The 20483-nt window shown below is 41.7% G+C and overlaps 1 long non-coding RNA gene across 1 annotated transcript in view; it reads left to right on the top strand.

Annotated features, from left to right (window-relative positions):
• The window catches only part of LOC139183649 (uncharacterized), a 33449-nt gene extending 14236 nt beyond the window's left edge, over positions 1 to 19213 (top strand). Inside the window, exons 3-4 of the long non-coding RNA XR_011567228.1 lie at positions 14941 to 15136; positions 17462 to 19213. This is a non-coding gene — a long non-coding RNA (uncharacterized lncRNA). The remainder of the gene's footprint in view (positions 1 to 14940; positions 15137 to 17461) is intronic.
• The last annotated feature ends 1270 nt before the right edge of the window (positions 19214 to 20483 follow it).

Genomic DNA, 20483 nt, shown 5'->3' with positions numbered 1-20483 from the left:
TCACTGCTTCCTAGCCACTAGCCATCTCTCTCTGGTTGCAAAGGACTCCTAACCAGCAGTGTCCTTGCTTCTTTCTTCCTCTTCTATAGCTTATTTTCAACATGACTAGTAGAATTATATTTTTAAAACATAAACCAGCCAGATCATATCAGTCATGTGCTTAAAATCCTCTAAGGCCTCCCTTATTCAGAGTAAAATTGAATTCTTCTGTTGGTCTATAAGAGCCTGTGTAGTCTGGCTCTTTGATCCTCGATCCCCCCTGGCCCTGTGCAGTCTGGCTCCTTGATCTCCCATCCCCCTGCCCCTGCCTCTCTGACTTCATCCCCTCTTTGTTCCTCTTCCTCCTCACTGTTCCTTGAAGGTGCTGGGCACTTTCTCACCATGAGGTCCACCCCTAGCTGTTTCCTCTGCAGGAAAATCTTTCCCCTATCTTTGTCCAGGCTCATTCTTCACCTCTGGCGAGCCTTTGTTCAGCGGGCACCTTCTCAAGGAGGTCAATCCAGATTGGCCCATGGAAAGTGCCATCTCACACACATACCTAGCCTGTTACACACCCCATCCTCCCTACTCTGTTCTTCTTTTCCTGTTATTGTAGCACTTTTTTCCTTCTTAACATACTTTATAATTTATTTTAACGTATTTTAAATTTATTGTGTCTCCTTCCACCAAACTATAGTATGATTGCTGAGGGTAAGAACTTTTGCCTGTTTGTTCACTGTGTTCCCTGGATCTGGGATAGTGCCCGGCATACAGTAGGTGCTGTATAAACACTCACTGAATATTAAAAGTTGAGCCTGACTCTCTTGAAGCACTCATGTCTTAAATCTGGATGACACTAACACAAGTGAGAAGCCCAGGCTGATGAGTAGTTTGGTTCCCCCTTAAATAGATATTAAAAAAAAACTTATTCATTCTATGTTTGTTTAGAAGGGAGGCACAGTACAGTCGGGCTATTTGTGGGAAGGACTAAAACAAGAGTGGGGCTCAAACTTCCTTTTCTTATCCCAGGCAATTCAGCTCTGGCCCCAAATATATCTAGAACAGTTAAAAAACAGAGCCCTGTAGTCACTCCACCCTCCTTTCACAGGTCAGTCACTCAATCACCTTTTGGGCGTCTCACTGTACCCACTCCAAGTGGTATGCATATCCAGTACCCTTCCCAAGAGATCATCTGGCAGGTAGAGATTTTTCCATTTTGGAATAGTCTCCGTGGAATTTAACTTGATGGCCCAGGGAGCTGGCTGTTTTTCTGAACTTAGCCCCAGGGGATCTCATTTTGCAGTGCATTTTGTTCAGTCTGATCATTTGAAAAGCCCTAATTTGCTTTTTTTGACATCCTTCTCTGAGACCTCCTGCTTTGGTTCTCTACGGGTCTCAGCAGAAAAGTAGTAGTAGTTGCAAAAGGTGTCACTGTGTTTGAGAAAGATGGACACTATCTACACCCTAGGTTTTCCTCGGTGACAGAATGCTCTTGTCAGCTTAACTCATCCTTTTGGAGATATAGAGTCTCCAAAGCTGGCAACTCCTTTTTCACTATTTTACATCAAATCTACTTTACTTCATTAATAACTTGTTGCTCCTAGCAAGGTCTGAGTAGAACCTAATGTTAACTAGAAGTTCTTAATTGTTTTTCCTTGTAAAAATGGGGCATTGTGAATAAAATTCAGGTCTGAACGGTGAAGCTGGTTTCATTTTCTTCATTTGAAAAAAGAGGGTGAAATCTCATTTCCTATAGCTCAGAATTATTTTGAAGCTCACATGAGATGAAATAGTATATGGGTCTAATTATAATCTTTTCCATTTTACTGAGGAGATCTACTGAGCTAGAAAGTAATTAGTATAGGGAATAGAATTAGAATTAACTTGTTTAGTTGCTAAGTCCTGTCTGACTCTTGTGACCCCATGGACTGTAGTCCACCAGGCTCCTCTGTCCATGGGGTTTTCCAAGCAAGAACACTGGGATGGGTTGCCATTTCTTTCTCCAGGGGATCTTCTCTACCCAGGGATCGTACCTGCGGGTCTCGTGTCTCCTGTATTGGCAGGTGGATTCTTTACTATTGAGCCACCAGAAATGGCTCAAAGGTAAAGAATCTGCCCATCAATGCAGGAGAGTTGTGTTCGATCCCTGAGTGGGAAGTCCATGGGTTTGCAAAGAGTCTTACATGACTTAGCAACTAAAAAGCAACAACATAGAATTACTTATTCTAAACTGAGAAGTTGAGGAGAGAAATGGGGTGTGGTTTAAACTTCTTTTGTTTCTAGGGAAACGCCTGTTTTCTTTTTCACCGAGTGTGAAATGGGGGTGCATAGGCTAGGAAATCTGTGTAAGATTGGAGTGGGAGAAAGTCTCTCAGACACCCTGGGGTTCCCATGGAAACCCTGCCCCACTGCTTCTGGCCACCTGCCCAACCCCCACTCTTACCTCAGGCTGAGAAAGAGGGAAGCTGGTGAGGGGAGGCCAAGAAGGAAGCCCATAGATTCCTCTGGAGTTTGAGTATCATTGTCAGCAGGAGAAAACATATATATATATGGCTTCAAAAAGCTTTATTGTGTCCATTTGGTCCAGGGCTTGAGAGTGGTCTCTCCAGGGTGTTAAAAAGCTGCCTAGTGGGTGTAAAGAGGGGCTTCAGGCAGATGCTCTGATGTTAGGGGGCTCCTCAAAGGCCGCTGGGCTCCAGAGGCTCCTAGTCTTGCTTGAGGGTAAGACTTTCCAAGAGATACTCGCCCAACCCAGCCTGGGGGCCAGCCAGCCTGTGGAGGTGGGTCAGGTGGTCACCCATCTTCTTGACGAGTTTCACCTCCTCATCTAGGAAGTGGTTCTCTAGGAAGTCGCAGATGTGGGGGTCTGTGCGGGCAGAACCCAGGCTCTGCAGACCCAAAAGGGCCTGGTTCAGATTCTTCTCCATGAGAAGGGTGGCTTCCATAGCATTCTTGGTTTTACCTCAGTCATCTAGAGACGCTTCTGCACTTCTAGGAAGAGCATGTGGCTCCCACACTGATTTTGCATTTTCAAGAGACGCTCTGAGCCATTGTGCTTCTCCTTGGCCAATTCATGAAAAGTGGCCCACACCCTCCAGAGCCACATTGTTGAGGTCAAAATAGAAGCCCAGAGAGAGGTAAGTGTAGGAGGCCTGCAGATGCATGTTGACCAGGCGGTGGAGAGAAGTCTCCACCTCGGTGGAATAATTCTGGCGAATCTGGGAGTTTATGGTTGACAGGTAATAAGGAGTTAAACTCAAAAAATAGTGGTTATTGCCAGTGATTGTGGACAGCTGAGTGGCTGATTCTGAATGTTGTGACTGGAAAAAATGTTGGAGGGTGGTCGGAGGCTGGAGCAAGGGGCGTCCCTGGGTCTGTTCCCTCCAAGCACAGTTGAAGCAAGAGACAGATATGCAGGACTGCTAAGTGCACTTCCAGAAAAGAGATCCTTAACCCCTAACTATTTCTTCTCTCACCCCTCATATGTCTCCAACCTCTTTTTTCTAACCAGTCTTAAGGCTTGTGTGTCTCTCACTAGCTCTTTTCTCCTCATGAATCTTTGTGGGTGCATGCTAAGTCGCTTCAGTTGTGTCCAGCTGTTTATAGTCACACACCATAAACTGAAAGTAACAAAGGCTTGAGGCTGGTTAAAGCACTTCCAGTTACTTGTCTCTCAGGCAATGTCCTCCAGGGAAAATTCCAGTAAACTCCTGTTTAGCAACATTTTTCTGTCAATAATCACTCTACCTCCAACCAATGGATTTTTTTTAGAATCCATACTTCACTGGCTTTGGATTCTATTAGTGCAGGTCATCGACCCCTGTGAATAAGGGAATCCATCACATGCTCTTTTGAGCTATAATCAACCACAGCTCACTGTCTGTCCTTTCTTTCCTCTTCCTTTTTGGCACCTTAGAGTTTAAGAACCCTATTCTTAAGGGTTCATCTGGAGAACAGAATTTAGAATATCCTGTTTCAACAAGAGCCATAGTCATCCCATGGGATGAACTTGAGATGAAGCCAGAATATGAGTTAGGGAAAAGAGAAAAGAAAGAGAAATTTAGACCTTGGAGTTATTAGAAGTCAGGTTTATGATATGGGGAAGTGTGTGAGTATGTGTGTGTGTGTGTGCACGCACACATGCACACAAAATGAACATCATCCCACTGGATTTAAGGTGTTAGAGGACAAACAAGAGAGAGAAAGGAGACCCTCCTTCCCTACTCACTGAGAGCAGATAGCCTGTGAGGAAGCAACAAGAGAAACATGGAAAATTTTCCTGGAACTCCATCTGGGCCTGCTTTGGGAGAACAAAGACCATGTGTCTTTCTCTTCCATGTTACAGAGTTGCTGGGGAAGAGGTGGCATGCTTTGTATTCTCTACCCCCTAAGCTGGGTAGGTCTTTCTCAAATGAGCTGAGGATGTTGCACTAAACCTGAGATCTGGGACTGAAAGGTTATTCTCCATTTTTCTTCTTTATGTTAAATTGACACAATCAGCTTGTGGGTGTTACAAGTCATCACTGATCCCACCCCAGGGCAGAGGAGTCAGCAGCAGAGCCATCTTGAAAACCAGATGCTTGAGAATAAGACCAAATAACACATCTGCTGGGTGAAGTTATGGAAAGGATTACATGATGTTAACTGCTGCATTTGGAAATTGTGGAATTTAGCACATTGCTTACATTTTTCATAAAATTATTTATTTAATAAGCAACTAATAAATTATTAGCTTTATGCCCATAAATATATGTATGTGGTACCAATTCCAACAGTACTAACGTGTTTCTGATAGAAGGCAGGTTTCCCTCCCATTCCTATCCCTGCAATAATCTAGTTTTCTCTTCTGATGCAACTATAGTTACCAAGAAAAGTAGTTTAAAAATATATATTTGTGTGTGCGTTAAGTTACTTCAGTCATGTCTGATTCTTTGAGAGCCTATGAACTAAGGCCTGTCAGGCTCCTTTGTCCATGGGATTCTCCAGGCAATAATATTGGAGTGGGTTGCCATGCCCTTCTCTAGGGGATCTTTCTGACCCAGGGACCGAACTTGCGTTTCTTATGTCTTTTGCACTGGCATGTGGGTTCTTTACCACTAGCGCCACCTGGGAAGCCCTTAAACTATATACAGGAGAAAATTATTCACTTTACAATAGCCAAGACACAGAAGCAACCTAAATGTCAGTTGACAATGGAAGTGAATAAAAATGTGGTAGTAATAGAATATTACTCAGTCATAAAAAGGAGTGAAATAATATCATCTGCAGCAACGTGGATGGACCTAGAGATTGCCAAATGGAGTGAAGTAAGTCAGGCAAAGAAAGACAAAGGCCATATGATATAACTTATATGTAAATCTAAAAAAGAATAATACAAATGAACTTATTTTAAAAACAGAAATAGAGTCACAGATGTAGAAAACAAACTTATGGTTACCAGGGGAGGAAGGGGGGAGAGAAATAAATTGAGAGATTGGGATTGACATATACATATAATTCTATATAAAATAGATAACTAATAAGGACCTACCGTATACCACAGGGAACTTATCCAATATTCTGTAGTAATCTATATGGGAAAAGAATCCCCCAAAGTGCATATATGTATATGTATAACTGATTCATTTTGCTGCACATCTGGAACTCACACAGCTTTGTAAATCAACTATACTCCAATAAAAATTACTCAAAAAAAGAGAAAATTAGTCACACCTTAGTTATTTGATTTAAAACTGGAAATAGCCTCTTCTCTCTTGAATGACAACTGCAGAAATGGTTTCTTGTTTGATTTAATCATTCCTTTGTGTTTGATATTCTCCACCCTATTTAATATAACTGTCTTTAACCCAATGTTCCTAAAGTTCAAAATTATCCCTGTTCTGGGATAATCCCTAGAAATACTTTAAGGGTACTGAAAGTATCTCCTTCTAAAAAGTGAATCACAGGATTTTCTTTCAGACTTCAGACTCATGGACAAAAACTTGAACTTCCTAATTCAGCCCAAGTACAAAGCAATTAAAGGATTAAAATGGATTAGAGTTTTGAAAATCACAGGAACCCAAACTAACTCTTGCTCTTAGCTAAATATGTTTGAAATAGCTTCTTTCATTCTAATAGCAGTTCATAGGAATGTTTTCTCTCAGGTTAATTGGATGCTTTGCTGTCTTTTTTTCCTAGGGAAAGAGAGTGTGGTTACAGTATTTTATGAAGGGTTTTTTTTTTTAAATCACAAAACACTTGTCAGACTTCCTGGTCTGTTCCCTGTGTCCCTTGTACTGAGGTTGTTAAGGGAGGAAGTGATTACACTGAAGAGAGGAGACTAGATTTGCTGCCCTGGGACCTCTGTTTAACTTGTGTCTAGTCATTCCAATCCCAAAGAAGGGCAGTGCCAAAGAATGTTCACACTACCATACAATTGTGCTCATTTCACCTGCTAGTAAGGTTATGCTCAAAATCCTTCAAGGTAGGCTTCAGCAGTAATGTGAACTGAGAACTTCTAGATGTCCCAGCTGGGTTTTGAAATGGTAGAGGAACCAGAGATGAAGCTGCCAACATTCGTGGATCATAGAGAAAGCAAGGGAATTCTGGAAATACATCTACTTCTGCTTCATTGACTATGCTAAAGCCTTTGACTGTGGATCACAACAAACTGTAGGAATACCAGACCACCTTACTTGCCTCCTGAGAAATCTGTATGCATGTCAAGAAGCAACAGTTAGAACTGGACATGGAACAACTGACTGGTTCAAAACCGGGAAAGAAGTACGTCAAGGCTGTATATCGCCATCCTGCTTATTTAACTTATATGCAGAGTAACTTATATGCGAAATGCTAGGCTGGATGAATCCTAAGCTGGAATCAAGATACCCAGGAGAAACAATCAACAGCCTCATATATGCAGATGATACCACTTTAATGGCAGAAAGGGAAGAAGAACTAAAAAGCCTCTTGGTGAGGGTGAAAGAGGAGAGTGAAAAAGCTGGCTTAAAATACAACATTCAAAAACCTAAGATTATGGCTTCCTGTCACATCACTTCATGACAAACAGAAGGAGGGGAAAGTGGAAGCAATGACAGATTTTATTTTCTTGGTCTCCAAAATGACTGCTGATGGTGACTGCAGCCCCTTGAAATTAAAAGACATTTACTCCTTGGAAGAAAAGCTATGACAAACCTAGACAGCATATTAAAAAGCAGAGACATCACTTTGCCAACAAAAGTGCATATAGTCAAAGCTATGGTTTTTCCAGTAGTCATGTATGGATGTGAGAGTTGAACTATAAAGAAGGTTGAGTGCCAGAGGATTGATGGTTTTGAATTGTGTTGCTGGAGAAGACCTTAAAAGTCCCTTGGTCTGCAAGAGATCAAACCAGTCAATCCTAAAGGAAATCAACCCTGAATATTCATTGGAAGGACTGAAGCTGAAGCTCTTACACTTTGGCCACCTGATGTGAAGAGCCGACTCATTGGAGAAGAGTCTGAAGCTGGGAAACATTGAAGGCAAAAGGAGAAGCGGGTGGCAGAGGACGATATGTTTAGATGACATCTCTGACTCAGTGGACATGAGTTTGAGCACACTCCGAGAGATAGCGAAGGACAGAGGAGCCTGGTATGTTGCAGTCCACGGGGTTGCAAAGAACTCGATGTGACTTAGCAACTGAACAACAATAACTGCTTCCAGGGCACTGGAGTAGAGGATTAACATCCCTGAAACTGTGTGATTATGAGACAATAAAAAGTTTATGAAATTGGACTTCTGGTTTCCAATCCAGCATCAGGTGTGTAAGGAACTTGGAAGTTGTCACTCCCACTTCCACAACAACAACAAAAAAGTGTGTGACACAGTAAAAAATCAACAACTCATATCCTCCAGAGAATTGTGGTCACAGGGCAAACTGCTGCCCCCCAAATTGGAGAGAGGTGGATACACAGGATCATAATTTACCAGAGCAGAAATCCATGAGCAGAAACCTCTGCAGGAACAAGTGCAAGGGTAGAAAAACTGAAGGTGGCCTTAGTGAATTGCGGGAGGCTTGGTGTGGACAAGTTTGAGAGTAAAAAACTCCACAGGGTTTAGGCTTAGTGAGTTTTATGTCTAGGAATTCTACTACTTTCTCACAATGAATAACTGGAATAGCCATTCTGAAACATGCCTAGAGTATTCTGTTCTTCACAGTGCGTACATCAGGGAAAACTATTTTATAAGAGCCCAACAGACTGAAGTTTTGTCAGAGTCTAACCCTTCTGGTGTTGGAGAAGACTCTTGAGAGTCCCTTGGACTGCAAGGAGAGCCAACCAGTCTATTCTGAAGGAGATCAGTTCTGGGTGTTCTTTGGAAGGAATGATGCTAAAGCTGAAACTCCAGTCTTTGGCCACCTCATGCGAAGAGTTGACTCATTGGAAAAGACCCTGATGCTGGGAGGGATTGGGGGAAAGAGGAGAAAGGGACGACAGAGGATGAGATGGCTGGATGGCATCACCGACTCAATGGACGTGAGTTTGAGTGAACTCCGGGAGTTGGTGATGGACAGGGAGGCCTGGCGTGCTGCAATTCATGGGTTCTCAAAGAGTCAGACACAACTGAGCGACTGAACTGAACTGAACTGAACCCTTCTGGAAGAAAGGAAATAGCAATCCTGCCCTTTGTAACCTTATTGTATCACCTAAGGAGTAGAAAAACAAACTGAGAAGCCCTTGTGAAAGTCTTAACTCTGGGGCACAGGCTCACTAACAGGGTGAGACCTCTCTGTAGGACTACAGAATGCTTTTTCTCCCTACATACTTTACCACCATGTCAGTAGGACTCCTATAAAGTAACAGCGAGTGTCATCTCAGAGAACTGTATGTCTCAGATCTTATTTAAGAGGAAGTCTTTAGGGAAACCCAAGACAACAGGGGCTACAAAAACAAGCATGGAAAATTTTAGCCTCTGATACCTACTTTAGCTTCAGCAAACGCTAAACACACCTAATTCCTAGCCAGATAAAGCACACAAAAAATACCTATTTGCTACATTTCCTTTTATGCAGTAAAGTTTTAATTACAAGGCATACTAACAGGCCGGAAAAAACACCCCAAAACAACGCACACAGTATGACCAGATGGAGCAAGCATCAGAATCAGCCTCAGATTTTGAAATGATCAGACCTAGAATTTAAGACACCTACACTTCCCAGGCAGCCCTAGTGGTAAAGAATCCATCTGCCAATGCAGGAGACCCAAGTGACAAGGGTTTGATCCATCCTGGGGTAGGTAAGATCCCCTGGAGTAGGAAATGGCAATCGACTCCAGTGTTCTTGCCGGGAAAATTCTATGGGCAGAGGAGCCTGGTGGGCTACAGTCCATGGAGCCACGAAGAGTCAGTCAGACATGACTGCGTGACTGACTATAGGTTTAATATGCTAAGGGGTCTAATGGAGAAAATGGACAATATGCAAGAATAGATGGGTACTAATAATGCCCAGGTCTTTTAGTCATACTTGGAGGAAGGGGTATGGAAAAGTATATCGGTTCCAGCTTCCTGAAAGTAGAACTCTTAACTATAACTTAAAAAAAAAAACAAAAACTTCATCTTGTTTTTCTTCATTGTTTGTTTCCTCTGAGTTCCTATTTCTGTGTATTTCTTTCTTTCTTTCTTTTTTTAAAAAAATTCTAAAGACTTTGCTCAGAGGTATGGTGATCCCTGGCTGTCTGCTCTTATTTAAGATTGAGTCCTATAAAAATGAAGCAACCTAAATGTCCATCAATGGACAATGGATAAAGAAGATATGGTACATATATGGAGTGGAATATTACTCAGCCATTAAAAGGAATGAATTTGTAGAGATGTAGATGAATCTAGTCTGTCGTACAGAGTGAAGTAAATCAGAAAGAGAAAACAAATATTGCATATTAACACATATATGTGGAATCTAGAAAAATGGTACAGATGAACATATTAGCAGGCAGTAATAGAAATACAGACATACAATGGACATGTGGACACAGTGGGGAAATGAGAGGGTGGGATGAATTTGGAGAGTATCAGTGATATATATACCCTACCGTGTGTTACATAGATCTCCAGTGGGAAGCTGCTGCAGATCCTGGGGAGCTCAGCTTGGTGCTCTGTGATGACCTAGATTGGTGGGTTGGGGGTGGTGGTTGGGAGGAAGGCCCAAGAGGGAAGGGATATATGCATACATATAGCATATGTATGATTATAGCATATGATTCACTTTGTTGTACAGCAGAAGCTAACACAACATTGAAAAGCAATTATACTTCAGTAAAAAAAAAAAAGAAAGAAAGAAAGAAAGAAAAACTACTAAGTTACATCAGAGAGGTGTGGGACCTGCCCCTCACTGTAAGGTTATTGGACAGGGATCCAGCCATTTCTTGAGAGAATGTGAAAACTTATTAAGTGCCAATTTCTAAAGGTTTTTTGTCTTAGGGTTGTCTGTTATTTCCAGCCAGTCATCCTCAAATATCCTGTCTGGGGTTGAGTCTGACATTCTAGTAGCTGAAGGAGGCAGAGAGTTAACTGCCGCATTACACAGAATTCAGACTTTTATTTAATCTCTTTGCTTGGAGTGTAGCTCCTCACTCCGTTCTCCTCTCCAGGGTTATGCTATAGTCCCCACGGCTCATGGAGTGTGAAGGTGATGCTGGTAGAGGCTTTTTCCGGTCTTCAATCATCAAAGCACACACGTCACAGCAGAGTCATCCCCTGTTCCTGTCTCCACAGTGTTGGGAGACAATTCCCTACCAATCATGGTCTTATGTATTCTACTGTCTTAGGAGCAGAGGCATAGATAGTTTATTCTGGATAATCTTTGCAAGGCTGTTCATATACCAAGTAGCCTTGGACGATAGTGTCTGTCTCTGGAATAGAGAGGAGATTTGTTTGATTCTCAGTACAACAAAGATAATACCACTCTCCAGAATGAAGACCGGGCAGGTTTCCCTGTAGCCTCCTTAACGTATGAGGTTTGCTAAAACGGAGCAGCTCAGCTGTGTGCTACGGGCAACATCCATTCGTGCTGTTCCATGTAGTCCCTGTGGGACTGTGAAACAAGGTAAGTCAATGTGAGCATGGAGACAATGTTGCCTGCTGTGCTCGGAGTGATAACATCCTTAGCCTTTGTCTCTGGTGACTCGTGTTTCTGCTGGCATGTGTGGAACTGTGGCCATTTAACTCATAAGCTCACAAGTACAGTAAAATCTCAGATGCTCAATTCTATGGTGTTTTCTTTTGCTACCATGCCATGTATGGGGCTCAGGAATCTTTACAAGCCTGTCTCTATTCTGTCTTCCTTGATACCGTTTTAGTTGTTGCAATTCTGGCCTTTCTGACTCCTTTATTGACAACTAGACAACTGGGTTGAATCCTGATGCTCTGGGACCCACAATCTCTCTTTCCATCTCCCAGCTTGGGAATATCTCTTTTCAATATAAGGGAAAGCCTTGTCCTTTCATGTTTATTTAAGCTGCTCCTTCTACTCTCACACATTCACATATCCTAAAGATTTAGGTTTTGCAAAACAAAAGCCAAACACATCTTCTAATAATTTTCTTCTTCCAACCCTACCACTCATCTCTTTGGAGACAAAGAACAGCCTCTCTGATGTCTGGGTGTTGGACAAGAAAGGGAAATTCAGGGGAAAAAAGGTTCCTGTGCATTACTATCTCAAAATGCCATTCAGTCACATTTATTCTGTGTTTAAAAAGTGTCTCCAGTTCTCATGAATGCTATTTCTCATATTACTAGAATTCAAGTAATTGGATATTACACCCACCCTCCTGCTGACTTTTCCATGGGAATTCAGTAATTCTCTAATAACTTGCAGAGAGAGCAGAGTTCTTTGTGCATGCACATGTGCTCAGTTGCTCAGTTGTGTCTGACTGTTTACGACCCCATCGACTGTAGCCCACCAGGCTCCTCTGTCCCTGAGATTCTCCAGGCAAGAGTACTGGAGTGGGTTGTGATGCGCTCCTCCAAGTGATCTTCCTGACCCAGGGATGGAACCTCATCTCTCATGTCTCCTGTACCAGCAGGCGGGTTCTTTACCACCAGCACCACCTGGGAAGCTGAGGATAAGAGTCCTCTGAGGATAAGACAAATCTTGAAGATGGAAGCAAGTGAAAGGCTCTATGTTTTTCTGGGAAAACAAAGAATAAAATGAGGAATGGATGGGGTAGAGATATTTAGTTTCATCTGAAAGACTGAGGAGGGGAAAGCTGGGGATGCCATCCACTGGGTTTGAGCAGTATGGGACCAGGAGGGTTAAAGAGAAAAGTCATTCATCTACCCCTTGAGGAGATGGCCTTTCACCCCAATTCAGGAAAAAAATGGCAGTAGGGAGATCATACTTACAATTCGGCTAGAGCTAGAAAAATAAATGTGTAAATGAGAGTTGGGAGGAGGATGCTAAAGGGCTTATAACTATGTCATTTTGTGTCCTAGACTGGCCCAGTGACTTCTTTGAAGGAATTGTCCTGAGTTACCCTCTTTGACATTAGGTTTCAAAAAATAAGTTAATGTTTTCCCAATCATATTTCAAATTGAGACATTTAGTAAATTCACTAAATTTATACATTTAGTGAAGAATGTCTTTGGATCTATGTTTTGAGAAAAGTTATCATCTCAGTATTTTGACAGTTAAAATGAACACTTAATTCATCCAGAGCCATTTAATCTGCACTTCGATTTCCAGCTTGTCCTATGGCTGTTGGAGGATCGTCTTCCCTTAGGGACTTCTGCGTGTGGGGCAATCAGATTTCACCATCTTGAGATACATGACCTCAGACCTCTAACTCATGGACAGAAAACTGGGCTCCTTAATTGAATACATTACCAACAGAGAAATGAAGGGACTGATACTCATACATGATTAAGCAGGAAAAATGAAATTCTTCCTGAGTATAATCTAAAGGCTTCTTTTTGAATAAAATAGTTGATTACTTCTCATCTTTTTGATAGATTGTAGGGATATTTTCCCAGAGAAGGCAATGGCACCCCATTCCAGTACTCTTGCCTGTAAAATCCCATGGACGGAGGAGCCTGGTGGGCTGCAATCCATGGGGTCGCTAAGAGTCAGACATGACTTCAGTTTCACTTTTCACTTTCATGCATTGGAGAAGGAAATGGCAACCCACTCCAGTGTTCTTGCTTGGAGAATCCCAGGGATGGGGTAGCCTGGTGGGCTGCCATCTATGGCTTCGCACAGAGTCGGACACGACTGAAGCGACTTAGCAGCAGCAGTAGCAGCAGGGATATTTTCCAGGTTTGGTTGATGTCTATTTGGTCTTTTATCAGTACAAGGGTTAGAAAGGAAAGAAGATGTAATTAAAATAGTAATCTGATTTCGGTTCCATCATTAAAATAAGGTTTCCTTGTGGCACCCCAACTTCTGTATCTCCTTGCGCCCACTCCTTACTTGCTTGGTGCTGAGTCTTCTGCATGTACTCAGGTCTATTGTTCTCTCTCTCTTGTAGCATAATTTTCATGCATGTTTATGTCAACAAAATATTTCCTTTCACTCTGTTTAAAAAATGCTGCTCCCCACTAGCAATACAGGAAAGAAGGAAATAAGTGATTGGGGGAGAAAAATCCTGTTTTGGCCCTCTAGAATATCTGGATTTCATTTATTTTTCTCCTGAGTCAGATCCAGAGAACCTAAGGGAGAACCACATGCTGGTAGGTGGGAGAGGTGATGGCAGAGGCAGAAAAAAGCAAAAATCTTTTGCTTTGTTTTGGGGGAGCTGGATCCATTTGCTGAGCTTCATAACAAAACAGTAGAGAGTGGGTGGTTTAAAGAACAAAAATGTATTTCTTTACAGTTCTGGAGGCTGGAAGTCCAAGATCAAAGAGTTGACTGGTTTCATTCTGAGGTCTTTCTTGCCTTGTAGATACCCATCTTCTCTCTCTGTCTTCACATAGTCTTTTCTCTGGGTGTCCACAGGTCTGTATCCTAACCCCTCCTTTATAAGGACACCAGTCTTATTAGGTTGGAACCCACCCATACGACCCCATTTCCCCTTAACTCTCTCTTTAAAAACAGTCTCTTTAAAAACTATCTCTTTAAAAACTATCTCTTTAAAAACTATCTCTTTAAAAACTATCTCTTTCCAAATACAGTCACATTTTGCAGTGCTAGGAGTTAGGAGTTCAATATATAATTTGGGGGAAACACAACTCTCAGCCTGTGGCCTTCTCTGGTGGCTCAGACAGTGAAAAATCTACCTGTAATTCAGGAGACCTGGGTTTGGTCCCTGGGTCAGGAAGATCCCCTGGAGAAGGGAATGGGAACCCACTTCAGTATTCTTGCCTGGAAAATTCCATTCCTGGCAGGCTCCCCTCCAAGGCTCCTGCAGGGGAGCCTTGCAGGGGTTGCAAAGGGTTGGACATGACTGAGTGACTAAGAACACACAAACACAGACACAACACACAACTCAGCCTGTGACAAGGACCTGGAGGTGGGGGAGGATGAGGAGCTGGGAAGGCCATGTGGCTTCTTTCATGTGTTGGTTGGAGGAGAGAAATTCACCTATCTGGGGCCTGAGGACATGATACAATCTCAAGTTTATGGTCTCAGCCCTTCTTCTAGTATAGTTTAAGAGCTTGGGGTTACAGATATTCTACTTATACCTTAAAAATTTACCAAAAATGATGGGAAGAAGTAAGGATGATTTGGGGTGAATTATTTTCTTACAGTGCTTTGAACATCTTTTTCTCTCCCATCCTTTAAAATGGAGATGTGATAGGAAAGCAAAATGACTTTCACATTTTGGAGATGAGAGGAATTGTCATTTCAGTTGTTTTAAAATCAGTGATTCTTTCTACCATTAGGGAGTCTTACATTATTCCCTTGGGAATACCTGGCACTAGTGTTTTTAAAAATCTCCCCTGGTGATTCTCATGTGTAACTGTACTCAAAGGCCAACAAGTCATAGTCTCTTTGGTTTTCTACTTTCATCTCAGGAGAGCAACATGGAGACTTCTAGAATCTGGAAGGTGCAAATCCAGAATTCCTGCGGGGAGGGAGATCCATGTGTGCCCACAGATAGTCCACGTTTTCTTTCCTTTGCAATGCACAGAATACTCACCTTGTACTCAAGAAGCACACATTTGGTCTTCAGACAGATCAAACACACTTTGGATTGGGCGAAAAATCATGGTAAGGATCATTGAGATTTGCAAACATAAAGCATGTTTTCTATTTCTCCAATTAAACATGTAAAATGGCCTTTCCCACTTTGTACAAGTTTGTAGACATGTTTCTGACATCATTTTGCTCATCTTTTTGAGGTAGACATTCTCTCCTGGTTCATGTTTCCAGGCTGACCTCACCCTGGAGGAGAGAGAGATGGGTATGAGTACCCCAGTCCCGTGGGGAGGGCCACAAGAGGAAGCTCTGGCTTCTCAACTATCATCCCTGGTTTCTCGCTTTACAGCAGCATGTAGACCTTTAGTTTTAAGATCTAGAGGGACTGTAGAACCTTCCTTGAGGAGTGAACCAGGACCACATCCCAAAGATCCCAAAGACTGAGCCAAAGGACAGGTTGCCATTAAATATCAATTTTGAAAGAGTGTAACATTTTCTATAAACAGGCATAACAAGATACTCACTGGTATATTGGTGGGGGTGGGATGGAATAAAAGACGATGTCTTCCTCCATCTTTCCTCTGCTGCTGCTGCTGCTAAATCGCTTCAGTCGTGTCCGACTCTGTGCGACCCCATAGATGGCAGCCCACCAGGCTTCCCCGTCCCTGATATTCTCCAGGCAAGAACATTGGAGTGGGTTGCCATTTCCTTCTCCAATGGTGAAAGTGAAAAGTGAAAGTGAAGTCGCTTAGTCGTGTCCGACTCCTAGCGACCCCATGGACTGCAGCCTACCAGGCTCCTCCGTCCATGGGATTTTCCAGGCAAAAGTACTGGAGTGGGTTGCCATTGCCTTCTCCTCTAGAACAGGAAATTTCATAAATGCAGAGTCAGATAAAGCTCTCTTTGGATCCCCCCTTCTTTTTTTGACTTTTAAAAATAATCTCACTTCTGCACTCATTTTCTTTCCTCCCTAGTGATTTTCAAGACCAAAATGTCCTCTGTAACTTCTTTAGTTTAAAAGGGCAGTTGTTTATAATTCCAGAAATTAATTTTCACTTTGAAATTAAAAGGCCTGATGTACTGAACTTGACACATCCCTGAGCATCTCCACCTGAGGCTCTGCAAGCCTGCCCAAGCATGGCCTGGAACAGGAAAAGGGCGGGGGCGGGCTCTGTCCTTGGGTCTGCGAGGTCTGTCTTTTCAGCCTGGATGGCCAGAGAATTGGAGAATTGGGATCTTCGAGAGAGTTTGAGTGTAAAATGGTGATGACATGAATGTAATTTTGAAATTTTAAAATATTCTATTAAGGACTTCTCTGGCAGTCCAGTAGTTAAGACTCCTGCAGGGGATGTGGGTTTGATCTCTGGTAGGGGGTCTAAGATCCCACATGCCTCAAGGGCAAAAGACCAGAACATGAAACAGAAGCAATATTGTAACAAATTCAATAAAGGCTTAAAACAAACAAACAATGTCTGTAGGAATCCAACTTTCATTCCGAATATTTGAAATGGTCCCTTCATCTCTGAGTATGAATGTTGGGATGTTTTGTAGGCAATCTTGTTGCCTATTTTGGGTTTGATGTTGTCTTTTGTCTCTGCTATCTCTGCATGAAGTGTTCTTAGGTTCTTAGGCTACCCACTTCCATTCTAGTAGGGCCTGAAGAATAGTATTTCCCCCTCATAGGGATTGGCCTGGAGATTTTTCCTCCAGGTTTATGATAAGGAAAAATGCAATAAAATTATACTGATGCTGCTGTCCCCTAATCTACAAAAGTAATCAGTCTTTTGTTTATATAGCCATTTGATAAAGCTATCATAGCCCATGAGACATTTTAATTTGGCCTAAAACTAACTGTTAAAAATTTAGCTATTTTTTTTTTTTTACCCCTTCTGATAATCGTATTCAAATCCTAGGCCTTTTATCCCTTCCTTTACTCTATCTTATTACTATGGGTATCATGAAGAAAAGTTTGCACATAATGCTGGTTAATTAAAAAAAAAAAAAAAGAAGTGTTTTAATAATTTGAGTTGGCTAATTGGCTAGTGACAAATTATCTTCACTAAGTGTCCTGTTCCACCCTTGCTATAAACTTCAGCCCCCACTAAGGTATGTGCAGAGACACCTACCTGTATAACTGTCACCAGCATTTGAGTCTGTCTGAGTCTCCATAACAGCTGAATAACAGCTGTTATCAGCTCATGGATAACAGCTCATCAGCTGTCGAATGAGCAAGGGATCCTTTGATACAGCGATGAACATTGTGGGGAAGGAGTGAATGAGAGGAATCTTGATTCTGAATGATTGAAAATGGAGTTTGTTAGTGGTGGTGGTAGGAGAGGTGGGGGTGATGATAAAGGAATTTGAAAGATTTATTTTCTCCATCCTCACCATTTTTAGGGATTTTGGTGAAAATGATATCTACTATGGGATAGAAAGTACATCTATTTCTTCATCGGAGAATCACCTCTGTTCTTGGACAGAAAAGTGGATCATTCATAGACCATGTTTATGTTATGGATCTGGTTTTGAAAGACATGCACAGTATTGTAAACCTTTCCTTGCTGTTTTGGGAGGAGAATCAGGGAAGAAAAGACTGAAGGAAATCTCCACTTTCTCTACCTGGTGGGATCTCCAGGGAGGGTGGAGGCTGGGCAGTGACATTTTGATCTCAAAAATTACAGCTTGCTTTTTTGTTCTTCACATGAGGACACGAAATGAGTAAAAACAAATCAACAAAAGTGACTTTGGTTTTCACTGGGAGGAAATTTATTATTTCAAATGTTTTATAATGAAAAATCCAGCTTCACTCTTTTGTATTGTCTGCCCTAAATCTCTCCTTTCTAGACTTTCCAAGTAAAGGGTACAGCTTTTAGCCTTTCATCACCAGCCATGGAAGAGAATCCACCCTAAGGGACATGATTCCTATGGGGAGGAAAATGAATGACAGACAAGAGCTTCTGTACCCAGAGTAAATCCCATCTGTAACATATCCAAGCCTGACCCCTGACCCTTGAAAAGGGAAATGGGCTTTTAATAGAGCCCACACATAGAATAATGAGAGGGCTAATGTAAGCTCAAGACCAATGAAAGAAAATCAAAATTTAGGAAACCTAAGTTCTTCCCATTGCTTAAAACTTAAGAAAGAAACTTTTTCTCATCTTGAAGAGTAGAAAGACATTGACACCTTGTCTTTATGAATCACAGACAGAAGTCCTCATATTATAAAATGGTAATTTACAATCAGAACTTATCTTTGATGTTTGTATCTTTTCAGTTCAGTTCAGTTCAGTCGCTCAGTCGTGTCTGACTCCTTGCGACACCATGAATCGCAGCACTCCAGGCCTCCCTGTCCATCACAAACTCCAGGAGTTCACTGAGACTCACGTCCATCGAGTCAGTGATGCCATCCAGCCATCTCATCCTCTGTCACCCCCTTCTCCTCCTGCCCCCAATCCCTCCCAGCATCAGAGTCTTTTCCAATGAGTCAACTTTTTGCATGAGGTGGCCAAAATACTGGAGTTTCAGCTTTAGTATCATTCCTTCCAAAGAAATCCCAGGGCTGATCTCCTTCAGAATGGACTGGTTGGATCTCCTTGTAGTCCAAGGGACTCTCAAGAGTCTTCTCCAACACCACAGTTCAAAAGCATCAATTCTTCAGCGCTCAGCCTTCTTCACAGTCCAACTCTCACATCCATACATGACCACAGGAAAAACCATAGCCTTTCTATCTTTTAGCTTTACCCTAAAATGGGAACAGTAGGATTCCCCTATCCATGTAGGGACTCTAACTTGGGTGAGGTTTAATATTAGACTAGTGGTGTATGCATAGAAGAACTTCAAGATCAAGAATAAAGTGTGCTGGTGACCTAAATGGAAAGGAAATCCAAAGAAGAAAGGATCCACATATACATATAGCAGTAAAGAGTCCATCTGCCATGCAGGAGACACAGGTTCAATCCTTGGGTTGGAGATATCTCCTGGAGAGGGAAATGACAGCCCACTCCAGTATTCTTGTGTGAGAAATCCCATGGACAGAGGAACCTGTCCTCTGTCCACCTGACTTACATTTCATGTGTTCACAAAGAGTTGGACATGACTTAGTGACTAAACAACAATAGCTGATTCACTTTGCTGAATGGTAGAAACTAACACAACATTGTAAACTAAATATACTCTAATAAAATTAATGAAAAAAAGAGTCAAGTGTGCTCTAGTCCTTTATTCTGGATTTTCATATTGACACATTTCTTTTCCTTAAAGCAACAGTTATTATGGTTTATAAAATTAAAGAACTAAAACATGCTCCACAACAATCATGACATTTGAAAAAATAGGACACAAAGAAAAAAAAATCTCTCCAAGGAAATATTCCTGAGAACTCATCTTGAATATAAAAGTGTTACAACCCAAGGTACCTACAGAGGGTAGAGTGCAGTGTGGAGGCAGAAGAAGCAGTGGGAGGGAACCATTCTGTTCTTGGCACTGGAGTTGGTCAGGCAGACCCTGGGGTTTTTTTCGTCTTTGAATAGAGGACAGGGAATATCGTTTCCATGGTCCAGGAAGAGTTGTGACCTAGGGAATAAGAGAGAATATATTCCGTTTCCCACTTCCCTTCTATGTTGGCAAAACTGCAAGAATTTCAGCAACACACTGGGTTTCTGAAGGTGAAAGTCATGTGGAACACTGATTGAACTGAACTCAGACCTGGAAAACTAGGAAGTACTATAGCTCCCTTGAGTATATAGACTTATTTCTGAAGTTATTACATTAATATGTAAATGATGTATAATATAAAAGATATCTTTTAGCCTAAAAGTGCAACATATACATTTATTTCTTTTTATTATCTTTCTAAAATGAAAGGATTTTCTGTGACAAAGATAAGATTGTTGTAAATATATAACTATATATGCATATAACTAAAGATAGTTATATGTTATTTATATAGAGAGAGGAGAAATGTTTTGCCAATGAGATATTTAGTGAGGTTCAAGTTAACTCTCCGTGTACCATTCCTTCTAACTTTCCCTTGGCTTCTCTACTACCAGATGCATGAGATATCTCATGATTACATAGAAATCGTTTCCCTACAGTTCTTGCCTCACCATTCTCAGAATGATTCCCTAAAGTCTCCTGTGATGGACCAATATCTGGCCTCTGACCTGTGAACAGAAACCTGAACTCCTTAATGTGATTTCTGCTTACATTATTCATTGGGCAACTCTAATCCTTAAGTATTGCATTATCTGTGTAGGAGACCCACTTATATCCCTTGTTATGTTTAGTGCATTTTAAATAGTCTCTTTTCTTCATTTTGTCTTTTATTATATAGCTAATTTTACTTTGTTTTCTTTTGCAATTACTCTCTGTCCTAAATCATATGACTCTAATGGTCTTGAGGATTAAGTCTTACAACCTT

Source organism: Bos indicus, chromosome 6 (assembly GCF_029378745.1).
Source record: "Bos indicus isolate NIAB-ARS_2022 breed Sahiwal x Tharparkar chromosome 6, NIAB-ARS_B.indTharparkar_mat_pri_1.0, whole genome shotgun sequence".
NCBI lineage: Eukaryota > Metazoa > Chordata > Mammalia > Artiodactyla > Bovidae > Bos > Bos indicus.
Note: the sequence above shows the minus strand (reverse complement) of the source record. Positions and strands in the feature narration are given on the sequence as shown.